This window comes from Corylus avellana, chromosome ca8, assembly GCF_901000735.1.
Source record: "Corylus avellana chromosome ca8, CavTom2PMs-1.0".
NCBI lineage: Eukaryota > Viridiplantae > Streptophyta > Magnoliopsida > Fagales > Betulaceae > Corylus > Corylus avellana.
The window spans coordinates 10,084,514-10,102,746 of record NC_081548.1 but is presented as its reverse complement, the minus strand read 5'-3'; the positions used below and the strand labels follow the sequence as shown (position 1 = coordinate 10,102,746).

Genomic DNA, 18,233 nt, shown 5'->3' with positions numbered 1-18,233 from the left:
TTTTTTTTAATTTTTATAATTTAGGGTTTTAACGGGTGGTGTCGGGTCGTGTCTATCCAATTAGACCCAGTTATTTTAAACAGGAAAAACGGGTCGTGTCGGGTTACCCGACTATTTTCGTGTCAGACCCGATTACCTGTTTAGCTAAACGGGTCATGTCTGTGTATAAGTTAATTGTGTAACAGGTACCCGTAGGTCGTAATCGGGTCGTGTCATGTACTCATTTTGCCACCTCTCCTCAAGAAAAGACGCTTTTTCGCTGTGCATCCGGATCGACTTGGCGCTAGCGCATGACATTCAAATTGGCTCTTCGACGTCGTATATGAGGCTCCGAGAGCACGCAGCAAAGAGATAGCAGGATTTTGCGGAACGCTCCGAAGCTCTCCGTCTTCGATCATGGCGTCTGGTTCGCCACGGACGCGCATCGATGAGGTCCATTTCTGATCCGATCTTACTATTTCAAAACTAGCCTCAACGGTCGTCTTGATGCACATTCTGTACCATCTAATACATTATTATTATTATTTTTTTTCTGGGTTTAATTCGTAGTCGAAGACAACGAGAACGAAGAATAGGTTGTTTTCGAATTAAATGGTTGCATAAATAAATTTGATAAAATTGGAAAGGCTGTATTATTCCATCGGACTTACTTATCAAAAAAAAAAAAATTGGAAAGGCTGCGACATTTCGTCTGGTTGCTGAGAAAACTGTGTGAGAAAGAAACGAATAGGGTGTGATTTAATTATGAATGCTTTTCCTTTTCGTTTCCACACTTTCTTAGTAACCAAACGGTGTTCCTTTTTGTTTTCCTAGTTTCTCTGTAACCAAACGCGGCGTAGTACTTCGTGGAAAGAATAAAATTGGAAATAAAATTCTGGCTTTCAAATTGGGTTTGCTCTAAATTAGTAGTTTAACTACAAATTACGTTATTGAGGTAATGCCCGGTTTAAGGTAACTTGTGGGTTGCTGCCCAATTTTGTGGTTGGTGTTACGGTGTGCAGTTCTTTGTTTCGAAGAAAAGGAAACCCATATCACCTGGTCTCAAGTCTGGGAGAAGCAAAATTGCTGTAAAAACTACCGTGGAAGGGTCTCCGAGTGCCAAAGGTACTCTGGACAATTGCTTGGTGACTTCAGATGATGACAAGAACTCGGCTAAGCCATCATATTCAGCTGGTGATTCTGGGCGAGATGCAGTTAAAAGGAAGTTGGCATTGGAGATTAATAATTCTTCCAAAGATGAACTTAAGCGGCCCTCGTTTGCAGAACAACTGGACTCTCAAACTTCTGAAGCAGTTGAAGCGGCTCAGAAGGAAGCATCTTTGGGATTATCTGGTATGGGTGATGTTGCTGCAGGAGGTTTTGTAAAGGGTTGCTCAACTTCTGAACAGGGTGTTGATAACTCAGAGCTCAAAAAGTTTGCTACTGACTTTTTGTCTTTATATTGTAGGTACTGTGCTATGAATTTTGGGAACCATTTTTTGTGTGCATCTTTTATAGATATCTGGCTTAGCATTTTTTCCCTACTTTAGAATTGTTCTTTCCACTAGTGGCATTTGGGATGAACTAGAAGTTGTGGTGCTGTTCCTTTATTTTCTATTTTTTGTTTTCTGATACTTACATTTCTGATCCTCCAAAATTTGCAGTGACTTTCAATCAAGTACAAATTCACAGTCAGAGCAGAAAGTGAATGACCAAAAGAGAAATCGTAGCCCCTCGTGCCTAGACGGGAAGGATAAAGCATGCAGGATGAGGCATTGCAATAGTAACCAATCACATTTAGAAGGTGAAGTCACTGGCTCTAATAAGAAGGATCCAGAGGACATGCAGTCTGGTTTTATTGATAAATCCATGGTATCTGTTTTCAGCTCTTCGAGGGAGGTAAGGCCAAGTTTAAACAACTCAGTTATGAATCTTGTAACCAGATTTTGATGGTTCACATAATCTAATATTTATGATCATTATTGTTTTCCATGGGCGGGTTACTGATGGTAATGGTCCTATTCAGCTTCAACCATGCTTGAAAAAATGCGGTAATACTCCTAAATCATCTGTAAATAGGACAGAATTCTGTACACCGGGTTCTTCGGCTGTTAAGATATGTGTTTGTGAAACCCCCAAGTCAAGGCATGCAAGCTCCATATTTTCACCAGGAGAAACTTTTTGGAATGAAGCAATTCAACTTGCTGATGGTTTGTGTGTTCCAATGGTTAACGTTTCTGCTCAGGCTACTGAAGAAACTAATATTGTGAAGACCCAATTTCATATCATGAATTCATGCAATTTCAGAAATGGAGTCAGTCATAACAAGTCAAAGGAAACAGTGGATGAGGGTGAGAATAGAGCCCGACAAATGGAACTAAGTGCTTCTTTGGGTTCACTTGTGAAGCATACAAAAGATCTGGACAAAGAAGTATCCCTGCTTCCTGTTAAGCATTTGGACTTCTCATGTGAGGACAAAAATCTGGATGAAAGTACCCCACCCCATTGTGCTGTTGATGATTCAGAATGTGCTACTCATAGAGGTGGTGAGCAATCTGAATCTGGTGCTGTAGATCACAAAGGGATAGAAAGTAGTAATATATTACTTCGATGTGGGAAAGCTCAGACAGATGAAGAGATACATGTGGTACAGGGGATGACTTCTGTTCTTGCAGTAACCAAGGGGAAAGTGGATATATCGTGTCCAGAAACTGATTGCATGACATCTAATTCATCAGTTAATGAAATCAAGAATTCAATTCTTAAACAGGAATCTGATGAAGCAAGTACTCCTTCAAGTTTTGTGCTGCTTGAAGATTGTTTAGATCTAAACCGTTGGCTTCCATCTGAAATATGCAGTATCTATAGAAAGAGAGGAATTTCGAAATTGTATCCTTGGCAGGTAACTTTAGTCTTTTGATGAAGCCATGGCTCTGATTGCTATTAAATAAAATGATTTTGCAATTGATATGAAATTATTTCTGGTTTTAAATGGTTGCTGCAAGTGGTCAACATGGACGTAACATATGATTAGTTTTTTGTTCTGCCTTGAGCTAATATATGTCTCTTATTGTTGCATCTCTGTTTGTGCTTTTCAATTGATTTTACCATTTATGTGATTTAGTATCATGTTGTAAGTTTAAAGCTATGTAGCAAGGGTACTTCTATATGGGAGCTCATCTTCTGTGTATCAGATATAGACACTTCTTCGATACTCCCTAGTACTTATATGATATTTAAAAATTTAAAATTTGGATGAGTAATTGATACTTTTTGGATACTTTTGACACTTATTAGATTCACCTTTAATGTTATGATACATCAATTACCACTCTTATATTAAATAGGTGTTGCAATTGTATGTGAAAACATAGGAAAGATTTATGACCTAGGTTTACACTAGTGTTTGACTTACAAATGCTTGTGTGGTTAAACTTTTATAAGTTGCACCTATAGATCATTTAACAATAGAACAAAATGAACTACTCCTTTTGTCCCAGTTTACATATCGTGCTTTCCTTTTTGGAATGTACCAAAAAACTGCCCACTTTCTATAAGTGGAAATTCTTACTTTTTCAATTTGTATTTTACCACTAAGCCTTGAGGTCAGGTTATGACTCAAACCGTCTTGAGGGAGCGCTTATGAATTCCCCATTTATGGGCCTGTATAGGCCCATCCTAATTGGTGCTCTAACGGGTAAAGTACTATTATGGTTACACTTAGGTAGAGATTTCAATCTTTGGTTGCACCCCTTACCCTTTATCCCTAAAAAAAAGTCATACCATTTCAAACTAGCACATATAAATTGAGACGAAGAGATTATGGGTATGTTTGTTAATGTGTTTTGGGGGTATTTTTTGTTTTTGGTTTGAAAAGTGTTCTGATTGACATAAAAGTGAATACAGTTTTTTGTGTTTTGATGAGTATTTTGTGTTTTTGGTTGTTTGTTAATATCTTTGACTTGAAAATAGAAAACAAAGTTGTTAGCAAACATGGTCATGTATTTCTTTTTTTTTTTTGGATAAATAATCAACAAATATCATTAAAAGTGTAAGGCACCCTAAGTACACAAGAAGTATACAAAATGAACACTTAGAAAGAAGAAGCAAAAAGAACAAGGAAAACCCAATCAAAGAAACCTGCAAAAGCCCATAAGGAGAAAACTACAACGAAACTACAGGAACACCCCTATAAACTGCACACTGTGCAAAGCACAATTCTTTCCCTCAATCAACCCTCTCACAAACCAGGAGCACAACCTAGGCTTCAACATAACACTGAAAGAACCCTCTTGCCTTTACCACGGCTTGAGCAATCACCTCTTGCATCAAGTTCATGGAGCATTCCAAATTTCTTAGCTCCCTACTACCTTTTGTACCACGTCTAGAAGGAGTAGCCAAAACTTCATGATGGTGTTCCTCTCCAAGAACATGGCCTATGTATTTCATATTTGCAGTATCCCCGGTTTATATAACCTATTTTTTCAGTATTGACTGTACTGATGTATATGTATCATATGGGATTAAAATTAGGTACCTGTATTCCTGCTTCCTAGGTTTAAAATATAACCTACATACTTTTCCATTTTTAGGTTGAGTGCCTTCAGATGGATGGTGTTTTACAGAGAAGATATCTAGTATATTGTGCATCTACAAGGTATTTTCCCTTGTATTTAGAATTCTTAAATTTTCTATCATACAATCCTCTCTTAATACTTGTGGTTACCCTTTTTTTTTTTTTCTTTTTTTTTGTTTTTAAATGCTTTTTCATATTCTTATAGTTCTTCAAACCTATGTGAATAAATCAATATAGATGCAACTCCTTGTATGCCCCACGCAATTAGATATTGAGAAATCACAGCTAGCTAAGAAAGTTTTATGTGGAAATCATTAGTGATTCTCTCTTTTCTGTGTTCTTGATTGGGCCAATGAGCAATTTAAAGCTTCTAGCCATCATTTTTATTTCGTTAACATATACCCGATTATTTCTTAATGCATTGGAGTGTGTTTATGTTACTTTTGTTTATGTTATAATTACAATTTTGTTTTTGATTCAAATTAACTTTTCACTTCCGATTGCTAGTTTTTTATTTATTTATTTATTTTTATTTTTATTTTTAAAACCTTTTTTTTGATAACCTTGTCATTGGCAGTTTTAATCCATATCTACCAGAAATTTATTCTCCTATTACAAGCTTTTGTTTTTCTTTTTGTGTCTTTGTTTTTTTTTTTTTTTAAGATTTTTATATTTGGTATACTGAGGATGCATGTGTTGTTTAACATTGCTTCCTATGCCACAGTGCTGGTAAAAGTTTTGTTGCTGAAATTTTAATGTTGCGGCGGGTCATATCAACTGGAAAAATAGCACTACTTGTGCTTCCTTATGTATCAATTTGTACAGAAAAGGTGCTTCACCTTTATTTATTTTTATTTATTTTTAATTTTTAATTTTTTGAAATTGAATCAAGTAGATATTAATTACAGTTTCCTTAATTTATATGTATTTCTTGTCTCTGTCCTATTGGGTGCAGGCAGAAGATCTGGAGGTTCTTCTTGAACCACTTGGCAAGCATGTTCGTAGTTATTATGGAAACCAAAGTGGTGGAACACTTCCTCAAGATATTTTTGTTGCTGTCTGCACAATAGGGAAGGCAAACTTTTTAATAAACAGATTGCTTGAAGAGGGTCGCCTGTCTGAAATTGGAATTATTGTGATAGATGAACTACACATGGTATTTTAGTCAGAGCTTGTGATGGGGTTTTTAATTAACAATTTTTTTTTTTTTTTTTTTAAGATCTGTTGCAAGTTTTACTTTATTTTTTATTTTTACTTTATTTTATCTTCCAAAGGCCTTTTTCCGTTTAGTTTTTCTGTTTTAGGCTTTAGGGTTTTGCTCTTTGATTGAATTACATGGTAGGTCCTCATGCATATATTCATTAACAGGTTGGTGATCCGAGAAGGGGTTATCTTTTGGAACTTATCTTGACAAAGCTTCGCTATGCAGCTGGTGAAGGAAATTTAGAGTCAAGCAGTGGAGAAAGTTCGGGTATGAGCAGTGGTAAGGCTGACCCTGCTCATGGTCTGCAAATTGTTGGAATGAGTGCTACCATGCCAAATGTGGCAGCAGTTGCTGATTGGCTTCAAGTAAGTGGAACTATAAACCATTACTCATATTATAGTCGTTCACTTTAATCTAAAGATCTGCTAGTGGCCAATGAGCTCTTGCTCAAATTGCAACCTCCTTCCCTTGTAGAACAGGATGGAGTATGAAGTTGTGGAATCAAGATCCATCTGATGTGCATAACTTTCCAAAAAAAAAAAAAAAAAAAAAGAGCGAAAGTGTAAAGATCTGCAAGTGCCACCATTCTTACATAAAAAGGGCGTTAATGCCTGAGAAGCATCCCAAATGCCACCTAATTGTGCTTATGTGGACATATCACTAGCCTAATACTGGTCTGGAATACAGAGGCTAAGAGCTAAAAATGGGCAATGATTTAACTATAGGCTTGAAAATTGGTCCATAGAAGCTTGACTAATATGTTACTCATTTCATTAATTATCTCAGTCCTTTTTTGGATAACCATTGTGAGCATTTAGTCCTCTCTCCTTTTCATTTATAGGCTTAAGAGTGATTGACAATTAGCTGAGTGCATAGAAGCTTACTCTAGGGTATCTGTGCTTTAAATCGGACTAAAACTTATTAGCATGAGGATGTCAATGTTGTTGATTTTGACTTTCGTGAAACCGAGAGTTTGTTTTGTGTGGAAGGAAATTTTGGACGCAAGTGACTCAATTTTTGGACATCTCTATCATCATTACATTTTAGGCTTTACAATGTGTTGGGAAGACCCTGCAGTTGAAAGGCTTTCTTTTAGGGTTTTCAGTTATATGTTGCCTTTAGGTTAAAAAAACAATAGGTGAGAGAAACAAATCGCCATAGGAAGCTTTGATCATGAGGTGTCTATATAGTTTCCAGCTTGCATCTATTGTTCGTTTACTTTTGTCGAAATGTTTTTTCCTTCTATTTATCACAATGTTCTTGCTAGTTAAAGGTGATTAAATTATTGTGGCATCTACTTTTTACATCTTGCCTTGGGGAAGGATACTAAACATTGCCACGTAGTTGCCGTACCATTCTTGTGTGGTTGTTTAACTTAAGATCTATTTTTCCTAACTCTGCCTGCAGGCGGCATTATACTAGACAGATTTTCGACCAGTTCCATTAGAAGAATATATTAAAGTTGGTAACACTATTTATAACAAAAAAATGGACATTGTGAGAACAATCTCTAAACAATATGATCTTGGTGGTAAAGATCCGGATCATATTGTCGAACTATGTAATGAGGTAGGGACCTCTTATGATGCAAGGCTGTTTTTGGGTATGATCCTTGAATTTGAACAATTATAAGCCAAGGGAATGTATTTCAGGTTGTTCAAGAGGGTCATTCAGTGTTGATATTTTGCTCTAGTCGAAAGGGGTGTGAATCAACTGCAAGGCATGTTTCAAAGTTCCTCAAAAGATTTTCTGTTAATGTTCATAATGATGAAAGTGAGTTCGTTGATATTACTTCAGCTATTGACGCCTTGCGAAGGTGTCCTGCTGGACTGGATCCTATATTAGAAGAAACTGTGCCTTCTGGTGTTGCCTATCACCATGCTGGCCTCACGGTATTTATTTGTTTCTTTATTTATCTATCTTGTTGGGGTTATTTATTTCATTTTCCCGTGGTATGTTCTTGCTTGCTTTCTTAATCTTTTGATTGTCTTAAAGTATTTTGTATTGTTGACTTATTGACTATTGATACTTGTGAGACTTCCTTACTTCTAAAAGTTTGGCTGTTCATTTTTTTTTTCTGTAGGTTGAGGAAAGAGAGATTGTTGAAACCTGCTATCGCAGAGGCCTTGTATGTGTCTTAACTGCTACATCTACCTTAGCCGCTGGGGTTAACCTACCAGCTAGGAGGGTTATTTTTCGACAACCCAGGATCGGTCGTGATTTTATTGATGGAACAAGGTACAGACAGATGGCTGGTCGGGCTGGTCGGACTGGAATAGATACACAGGGGGAAAGTGTACGTTTAGTTACTTAGTTCCTTTTTATTTTTTTATAATTTTAGTCAGGGTACCTCTTATATCCGTGTCTTCTGGGATGATTGCCAATTGATCATGTTATTTTTTGTTTTTAATGTCAAATTAATGCTTTTTTATTATCTTTATTTCCTATTATATATAAAATCTCTCTCTCTCTCTAGTTTTTTATATTTTATGTTTGGTGTATTTCATTGAGGATATAAGTCACTGCTATTATATTAATATGTTGATTTTTTTCATAATTATTTTACCTAACCAGGTATTAATTTGCAAACCGGAAGTGATCAAAAGAATTATGGGCCTTCTTAATGAAAGCTGTCCACCTTTGCATTCTTGTCTATCTGAAGGTATTAATGGAATGACTCATGCTATTTTAGAAGTTGTGGCTGGCGGAATTGTCCAAACTGCTGGTGATTTTAATCGATATGTCAGGTGTACTCTTCTGAATTCCACCAAACCATTTCAAGATGTGGTGAAATCAGCCCAGGAATCTCTTCGATGGTTGTGCCACAGTAAATTTCTTGAATGGAATGAAGATACTAAGTTATACAGTACCACACCATTTGGACGTGTAGCTTTTGGCAGTTCTCTCAGCCCAGAAGAATCACTTGTAAAAGATTGCACCTTCTATTTTTATTATAATATATTCAATTTCCTAACCTATTGTTTTACTGTGCAAGACGTAAGCAATCTTGGTTTGAGTAGTTGAAAAACAATTTGTTGTTGAGATTGACTATAAACTTTTGTTTGGTTTCCTAGATTGTTTTGGATGATCTTTCAAGGGCAAGAGAAGGATTTGTGCTTGCATCTGATTTGCATTTAGTTTATCTAGTAACACCAATTAACGTTGATGTTGAGCCAGATTGGGAACTGTACTACGAAAGGTTCATGGAATTACCTGCTCTTGACCAGGTAATTCTGCTTATTATAGTGGCTTCTGTGATTCCAAATGAGCATTATTAACCCCTCTTTCTTGCTTTATCTTTGGATCTTCTGCTTCTTATTGAATGCTGCCTTCTGCGATTTTGAATGAGCACTTCATTATGAACCAACCTTTTGTGGTTAATATTTTGGAATATTATTAGAGATTGTTTGGAGTTCCATTGGTTGCTTTGTGAGAGAAGGGATGTTTCCTAGCATCTCTTGGGGGCAAGGGTCGAGTTCTACTATGATTTTGTTTTATGCCTCCATTTTCAGCATTATAGAAAGCTGACCTCAAGGGCTGATTAGCGTCATGAATGCCATTAGGAGTTTGAAACTCTGATCTTTTTAAACGGATTTCTCTTGGCACATTAAAAAAATTGTTGATATTTTTAGGAGCAGTTATAGATTTACCAAATGGTAGAAATAAATATGAAGCAGGTTTCTTTCTTCATTAATTCATGTTCATGTTTGTACCTCATTGATATTGAAATTGAACTAATAACTTTTACAAAATTTTAATGCGATTTATTCCCCACCTATAGTTTTCATTTTTTCATTCAAAAGTTATAATTAATAATCATGTGTATGCAGTTCTCTGTGGATCTTAATATTTTGAATGAATTTCTTTCCTTTCTCTAATGTGTAAAATGCAGTCAGTTGGCAACTGAGTTGGAGTAGTAGAACCGTTTTTGATGTGCATGGCACATGGAGCACCTATGCGCACTTCAAACCAATCAAGGGACAGTATGAAGGGGTTGCATGGCAAATGTGAAAACCGACTTGGGATCAGAAACAGTACTATGCTGTCAGATGATCAAACACTTCGAGTTTGTAAACGTTTCAATGTTGCACTCATCTTATCAAGACTAGTGCAGGTGTCTTTCTAATATATTTCTTAATTTTCCTCAATCTTTGTACATAACCAACCACAATATTATGTATTGCATGCTTTTTTATTTATTGAATATCCTCAATGTGAATGTGACTTGGGGTAACTTGCAATCCTATCTTCTGGTCTATCTTCCCAGCTTTTATATGGATTGCGTATCTATTGGTTTCACCACCTAGATATGACTCCAATTCCTCTTTATAAGGGGGCATTGTTCATACATGATTTGTTTTTGTTTTTTTTTTTTTTTGGGTTCCCTGCCTTGCTTACATTTTCTCAAATCCGGGATGAAGGAAGTTCCTGTGGCTGAGGTTTGCGAAGCTTTTAAAGTGGCTAGAGGAATGGTTCAAGCCTTGCAAGAGAATGCTGGAAGGTTTGCATCTATGTTTCTGTGTTCTGTGAAAGGCTTGGATGGCATGATCTCAAAGGTTTAGTTGCCAAATTCCAAAATCGCGTTTCATTCGGAGTGAGAGCAGAAATTGTAGAGCTTACTACTATTCCATATGTTAAGGTACTTCTATTAGTGGAATGCCTTTTCGTTGATGTCTTGAGGAGAACCTCACCAGTGGCTTCTGTAATAATCTGGGATGGGTTGTTTCTTTTATTTGGCCTTTGGAGCTTTCTGTAAGTAGTGAGGGATTGACTGTTTCTATCATTTGACTTTAGGGTTCTCAAGCAAGAGCACTCTACAAAGCTGGCTTGCGTACACCTCTCGCAATTGCAGAAGCTTCCGTTCCTGAAATTGTCAAAGCTCTTTTTGAATCTTTTTCATGGGCTGGACAAGGTGATACTTCAGAGATTTTTCGTATTTGACTTTGGTTAGTATTTATAATTACAAGTGATGCATGAGAATATCTTTGTTCTCTCCTGAATTTCTAATCAAGAATGTTCTAGACAATAAACTGTATTTGATTTGTGGGTATTAATGCTTAACATAGCTGTCATAGAGTCTGGTTACTGGAAAATTTCTTTGGGAAGTTTCATAAATCACATAATTTGCTAATCAAAAACTCTAAAAAATGTTACTTTCATGATTATTGTCAGCCTTTTACACATGTAGAAAGCAAGTATAATCTTGGTATTCTATCATGACAACAGTCTTACATGCTGTTGCACTTTTAAGTCTTTCCTTGAAGGAGTAGATGATTTAGACTCCCCACATTTCTTACACAAACAGCACCACTAGACCACAATAACGTTCATTTTCTGTAAATTATCTAAAGTTCTGATTTTCTCTAAAGCTAAAGTCCATGCAAAGAACACCATTCTCGAGGCTCCAAGGAATGAAATAAATAAAAAAGCGGTATGCAAAGATTTTTGTTGACGAATTTTTGAAGAACTCTTCAAAAGAAAAACACTCCAGGAGCAATCAGCCACCAACAAATTCCCATATAAAAGAAGTTTTACAACCTATTTAAGTACTCACAAATCCTTTGTAGACTCAAAGCTTGGCATGTAATCCCACGAGTGACACACTTGATCTCCGCTCCAAAGTGGCTCCAGAACTTTGGCTTTCTTCTATAGTGACCTTCCATGAACGAACTCATTCAATCTTCGAAACTCCAGCTCAGATGAACTCACCTGCCAATCCCCAACTATCAGAAGAGGATTTAAAGTTTTATTGTGGTTTTGGGAACAAGGAGAGAAGCAAGAATGAAAGTTTAGGTTCAAGAAGAAAATAAGCTCTCTCTTTAGGGTTTCAAGATTACCTCTCCTTACCTCAAAAGTTGTGCAATACCTGTTTATTTGGGTAGGGCAACATATGGTCATTAAATAGGGAATCCAATTTAAAAAGAATTAAATTTTTGTAAACTTGCTTGAGCGGCTGACACGTGGTGGTCGAGCAAAGTTTTTGTTTTTGTTTGGTGTAACCTCTGAACTTGCACAGTCGAGCGTGACTCGAGTGAGTCTTCATAATGTGCAAGTCTGAACCCAATTTTGAATCGGACTAAACTCTAACTCAATTACTGTTCAATTAAATCCCAATTGACCCATATTTTGACACTTGGATTTGCCAATTCGAATACAAAACCCAACAAGGTCATCATTTGCGAAAATGTTTTTTATGGGTCCACTTAAGAAAATTATTGGAATGGGTTGTGTTTTCAAAGAAACGAATACTAAATATGCTTATTATAAAAAAAAAAAATGAAATAAAAAAATAAAAAATAAGAGAGTGCCTGAGTGGCCACCCTCAGTGGTGGATGCCACCCCTATCCGGTTGGGGTGGCCGAGTAGCCACCCCTCTCCTCCATTGGGGGTGGCTTTGCGACTCTCTCTCTCTCTCTCTATCTCTCTTATAATTTAGAAATAATAAGTTAGTCCATTCACCTGAAAAATTGAGCACTTGTTTTCTCAAAATATTCCTATGAAAAGGTGTGAAGAGATTTCTAAAAAGTGTGTCGTGTTTTGTTTTTTGAAAAAGTGTTGTGTTTTGAAAAGTGAATTGTTTGTTAAATGTTTTTAGAGAAGTATGTTTTTAGTTTTGAAAAGAGAAAAGACTTTTTGAAATTGTTTCCAAACATAGCCAAAAATGCTCTCTATGTTTTTGGCTCCACAGCTGTTTGTACTATAGTTGTTTCTGTTCCCAGTATAATTAAATATTTTAAGTAGATGCCTTTTGTAATGCATGGGTTATTAGTGCTGGTAGATTTTATGCTTTATGAGACTGCATGCTGTTATCCTTCATTTCCTGCTTCCAGTTAAGTTTGTTCTCATGTAATTGATCTTCGGTTGAAAATTATAATGCATTTATTACTGGTTTTTCATAACTTTTAATACTGGCAAGTGGGCAATATAACTGTTAGAAGATTTGGCACAAAGACGCGTACAACTTGGAGTGGCCAAGAAGATAAAGAGTGGTGCACGCAAAATTGTTCTTGATAAAGATGAAGAAGCAAGGATTGTTGCCTTCTCAGCTTTTAAATCACTCGGATTTGATGTTCCACACTTTTCTCAACCCATACTGTCAACTGCCACTGGTGATCACGTCAGGCAAGGAGCTGCAACTATATCTTTTGGAGATGGCACTAGTAGTAGCTTTGTTAATGTAGAGCACGTGAAGCCTGCTTCTACTAACCCATCCATTGACGAAAATGAGAGTTCTGATAAGGTTGCTTCAGAAAGTGAGGGAGAGAAGTTTATGAGAACACTAGATATGGTTTTAGTGGCTCCAGCAGAAGTAAACTCAACACTGCAATGTACTGTAACTTTGGGGCTGTAAGTTCTGTGGTACCAGTTGAAGGGTCTGTAACCAGTAGTGCTGAGCTGAATGCTACTGTTGCTAATGCCAAAAGTGCAGATATGGCTTGCACTATTCAGTTACAAAGACCTGGTGACGGAACTGGGTATCTTGATCGTGGAGTGCAGGAACCACACAACAGGCAAAATTTGTGTGTTGGCAATAAGGAAAGTGCTTGTGCGAAAGGCCCGATCAATGCAATTCATACGCCTGGCGGATTTGATTCCTTCTTGGACCTATGGGAGACTGCACCGGAATTCTATTTTGATGTCCATTACAACAAACGATTGGAAGTAAATGCTGTTGCCCCCTTTGAAATACACGGCATGGCCATTTGTTGGGAAAGTTCTCCTGTCTACTATATCAATCTTCCCAAGGATCTACTGTGGTCTGACAACAGAAGAGATGATTACTTGTCCTTGGGTACATTTGGTGATAAGAGTACTTCACCTCATGAGCATTGGCTGGAGATAGTTGGAAAAAGATGGAATAGGATTGGTAAAATGCTAGGGAAAAGAAATGTTAGAAAATTTACTTGGAACCTAAAAGTTCAGATTCAGGTTCTTAAAAGTCCTGCAGTTTGAGTTAAGAAATTTGGTTTAGATCTTGCTGGGAAAAATTTAGGTCTTGAACTCATAGACAACTCATACTCATTGTTGTCTCCAGTTCATATAAAAGATGGAATTGACATGTGCATTGTGGCATGGATTCTTTGGCCTGACGAGGAGAGAAGCTCTAACCCAAACCTGGAGAAGGTAATTAGGAGAATCATATTGACCAGTTTGGGGTTAATAACTAGCATGTGTAGTGTGTTTTTGAAACAGATGGGGTTTTTAATTACTACAATGCTGAAAATTATGGCAAAATGACTTCTAAAGTTTTTGAAATCTTGTCATTTAGTTAATAGTATTATGGTGTTCTTCATTTCTCAAACTGCCTTATGATGCTATACTAATGCTTAAAATAGGAAGCTAAGAAACGGTTATCCAGCGAGGCTGCAGCAACTGCTAATCAGAGTGGCAGGTGGAAGAATCAGATGCGAAGAGCTGCACATAATGGGTGCTGCCGCCGGGTTGCACAAACACGAGCCTTATGTTCTGTACTCTGGAAGTTGCTTATTTCTGAAGAGCTTATTGAAGCATTCACCCTTATGAATATAGAAATCCCATTGGTAAGTTATCTTACGCTCTCCGCAATAAAATTCTAGAGTTGTATGATCTGGGGCATTCAGACTTTCTGATAGGTCCATCTTATGTATACATGGAAATGGAGGGGATAATGAGAAAAATTTTGGAGCATGTCAATAGCGCCATTCCTCTTTTTCTTCCTTTTTTATATTTTCAATCTTTTCTTTTTTCCTTCTCTTGAGCATGACTTCTCTTCTTCCCCTTTTTCCATTTTTTTTATTTTTTGGCCTTTTTAAAATCTCTTAAGCATGGCTTCTCTTTTCGTCGTGTTCTTCTTTCCCTTTAATATATATGTGTTTGATTCTTTTTCAGCCCTGACAAATATCTTAAGCGTGAAAACCTGCCTTAGCCATGTAGGGTTTGGGATTCAAAAGAAAGTCCCTGTTCTTCCAAACCATTGACCCAATATTTAGAAATGATGCACTTTTCAACTGGTTGGATGCTTAAAGCATTTTAAAATTCATATGCTTGTATATATGTGTTAGGTTAATGTTCTTGCAGACATGGAGCTTTGGGGAATAGGTGTTGACATGGAAGGATGCCTTCAGGCACGTAATGTGTTGGGGAAAAAGCTTAGACATCTTGAGAAGGAAGCTCATAAGCTGGCTGGCATGACATTTTATTATATACGGCAGCAGATATTGCAAATGTGCTGTATGGACACTTGAAGCTGCCCATGCCAGAGGGGTATGACAAGGGAAAGCAACATCCAAGTACTGACAAGCATTGCTTGGATATATTAAGGTATTGAGAGAGATTTCTTGTGCTTGTTATAGATCATTACCGATCTTAAAGTGAATTCATATGCTTGTTGGATCATTCAATATTTTATGCTCCCTCGATCTTGTATACTGATCAACACAAAAATGGTAAAAAGAGCCTCCATCTTATAGAGATTTTCATCTTGGAAGAAGAAAAAACAGTGAAAGTGGCCCTTTTGCGTAGTGTGGTAATTCGATAATTGATTTTTTTGAGATGGAGAAACATTATGGGACTACCCAAAAATGGGAAGTAAAATCTATATAGGGTGGAGGCTGTATACTAAGTAACTATTTGAAGTCTCTGCAGCAAAGTTCATGCTTACTTGTGATAGTGTAAGTTAACTTTTCTGATGAGCAGTCTTTCACGTGTCAATGTGTATTTGGAAAATGCTTACATCAGCTATACTAAACAACCACATCATTGTTCGTAATGATGTGTATGAATTTTAATTGTACATGTTTTATTATTATTTAGGATATACATGATTTGAATTCCTAGTGGTCCAGATCTTCCACCCTATGTTATAATCTTTTGGTAAAGTAGGGTATCTTCCTAAGGCCACGGTATCTCCAGAATGGCATGGTATCTTGAGAAGGCCACAAGCTTGAAGTTATTAATACAGTAGACTTTTTGGTCAATTATTTGCCTTAAAATATGCTTGAGTATTACTCTGTTGAAGCGGTTTCTAGGAACAGCAGGTATAGCTGCATTTTTCAAGGAAGTCAAATTCATTAGATTTCTGTAAAAACCTTTTTTCTTGACAATTTCCCTGGAATATGTGCAATTATTTTGGGCATGTATATTGTTTCTCTTCCTTCAATTAAAAATAAGAAAGTTTTTCCTTATGTTGCAAAGTTTGGTTTTGCAAGGATAGTAAAGAAAACTAACAGCAATTATCAGATTGTAAATTATTAGTTGAAGGAAAAGATTTGTAAAACAGTTACGGCTATGCTATGCTGTATAAAAAATGTTACGGAATAAAGCAACAACAGACTCAAAAGTTAGATGTAGCAAAATTGGGGAGGTTGAGACAGTTGAGTGTTAATATCATTGAAAGTGAGAGAAGTGAATGTGTCCTATAAATGATAGATGTGGCAGCAAACAATAAGAGGGAATGCTTTCTAAGATGTTTTCCATGTGCAAGGAATAACTTTCAGTACAACAATACTGTGTATTGAGGATAACTTCTATAAGGAGCTGATGTAAAGTAGCTCCTTTGTGCCCACCAAAAGGAATCTGCCACATATGATTATTGCACCAAATCAAATAAGCGCCAAAACGCTAGATTATATAGGTTTTATCATTTTTTTTTTCTAAGATTGTGCAGGGGGCTGGGGTGGCCGCAACCAACCCAGTCCATCTAGGCGTGGCTGCGCGACCACCTCCGCCATTTGGGGTGGCTCACTGGCTAACCCAGCCCCTCTACACAATCTTAAAAAAAAAAAAAAAAAAAATTGAAAAAAACCTATATGAATCTAGTGTTTTGGTGCTTATTTGATTTGGTGCAATAATCCTATGTGGCAGATTCCTATTGGTAGGCACAAAGGAGTTGGTTTACACCAGCTCCTTATAGAAGTTATCCTCCTGAGTATTTCATTGAGTGGAAGGCATCCAAAAGTCAAAGAGGAAATTTGAAAAGAGTGCAGGTTGTAGCTGAGAAACGATATGATTGCCTAGGAGACAAAAACTCATATGGTTAGCCCCAAGTCCTTGGGATGAAGACTTTGTTAAAGTTAGATTTAGGTCATAGAAGTCCAAGTCCTTTAGTCCTTCCTCATGGTTGGTCCAACAAGCACGGATAATTGTTGAAACTAATATCTTCCCTAAAGATTTTAATTCTTAAATGGATTAGGTTGCAGTGCAGTTGTTGAAGTTGTATTATCTTCTTTTAAGTCTTTCAAACTTTTTGCTGCTTTATATAATGCATTGTTGTGCTTGTTGATGTGGAAAAGGTTATGGCTGATGTAAAGAAAAAAAAAATTACCAGTGAATATATCATTCAGGTTTGTGTGTTCAGGTGCATGCTCATTATGCCAGTTAATGCCTTTTGCTTTTAAGTTAGCCCACAATGTTTATGGAAGCAATCCCTCGAATCCCTCCCACCTCCCCCCCTCCTTTCCATTTGTATTAAAAGCGGAAAAGACCCTTCCTCTTCCTAGTTTCCCCCTATGTATTGCTTAGAAAAACAAAAGCAAGTCCATTTGATAGCTGGCTTTAAAGTAATTTTTTTCCTTGTCCGATAATTTTCGCATTCTAAGATGGAGTAGATATAACTGAGAAAGCATACCGGAGCCTTATGATCTACAACATATGGTTTTTTTGGATTCTATAATTACCACTCTGCCTGCAAGTCATAAACCTCTTTATTTCTGTATATTGTTGTGTGCATTGCATTCTGCTTAGTTTTTCCTTGGTCATTCTCATATTTTCCAAGCTATTGCATACTAACTGTATTTGGTTTCATTTCAGGCATGAGCATCCTATTATTCCAGTCATTAAAGAACACCGTAAATTGGCAAAGCTCCTGAACTGCACGTTGGGATCAATTTGTTCACTGGCTAGGCTATCAATGCGGACACAGAAGTACACACTTCATGGTCATTGGCTCCAAACGTCAACTGCAACTGGTCGGCTTTCAATGGAGGACCCTAATCTTCAGGTTTGATTTCTTCTCTTTTCATATTTATCTTTTTTAATGCTAAAGTTGAATTCAAATATTAGTGTAATGAACTATTAGTATTATCTATTATTTTCGTCAGCATTATTTTTTGAGTTATGCGCGCAGTGTGTTGAGCATGAGGTTGACTTCAAAATGAACAAGGACAAAAACAGTGGTGATGCTAATGCTGATCATTACAAAATTAATGCTCGTGATTTCTTTGTTCCTACACAGGTATAAGCATTTATGATTGGGTACATACCAAAATGCTCCTCAAATAATTTATTTTTGATAAGTAACTTAAATTAATTTTGGATTGAATAAACCAAAGATTGTTTCTGTAATTGATAACCTGGAAACAAATCCTTCACCAAAGAGCCTGATCATTAGCTTCTTATCCAAAGCCATGAAAATGATGATGCAAGGTGGACAAAAGTGCATCATTATCACCTTCTCTTGCTCGCTCTCTCTCTGTTTTTTTTTTCCTTCCCACTGTG

General features: G+C 36.7%; 1 pseudogene; it reads left to right on the top strand.

The window, feature by feature from the left end:
- Window positions 1-388: 388 nt before the first annotated feature.
- Window positions 389-18,233, top strand: part of LOC132190868 (helicase and polymerase-containing protein TEBICHI-like) — a 35,219-nt pseudogene continuing 17,374 nt past the window's right edge.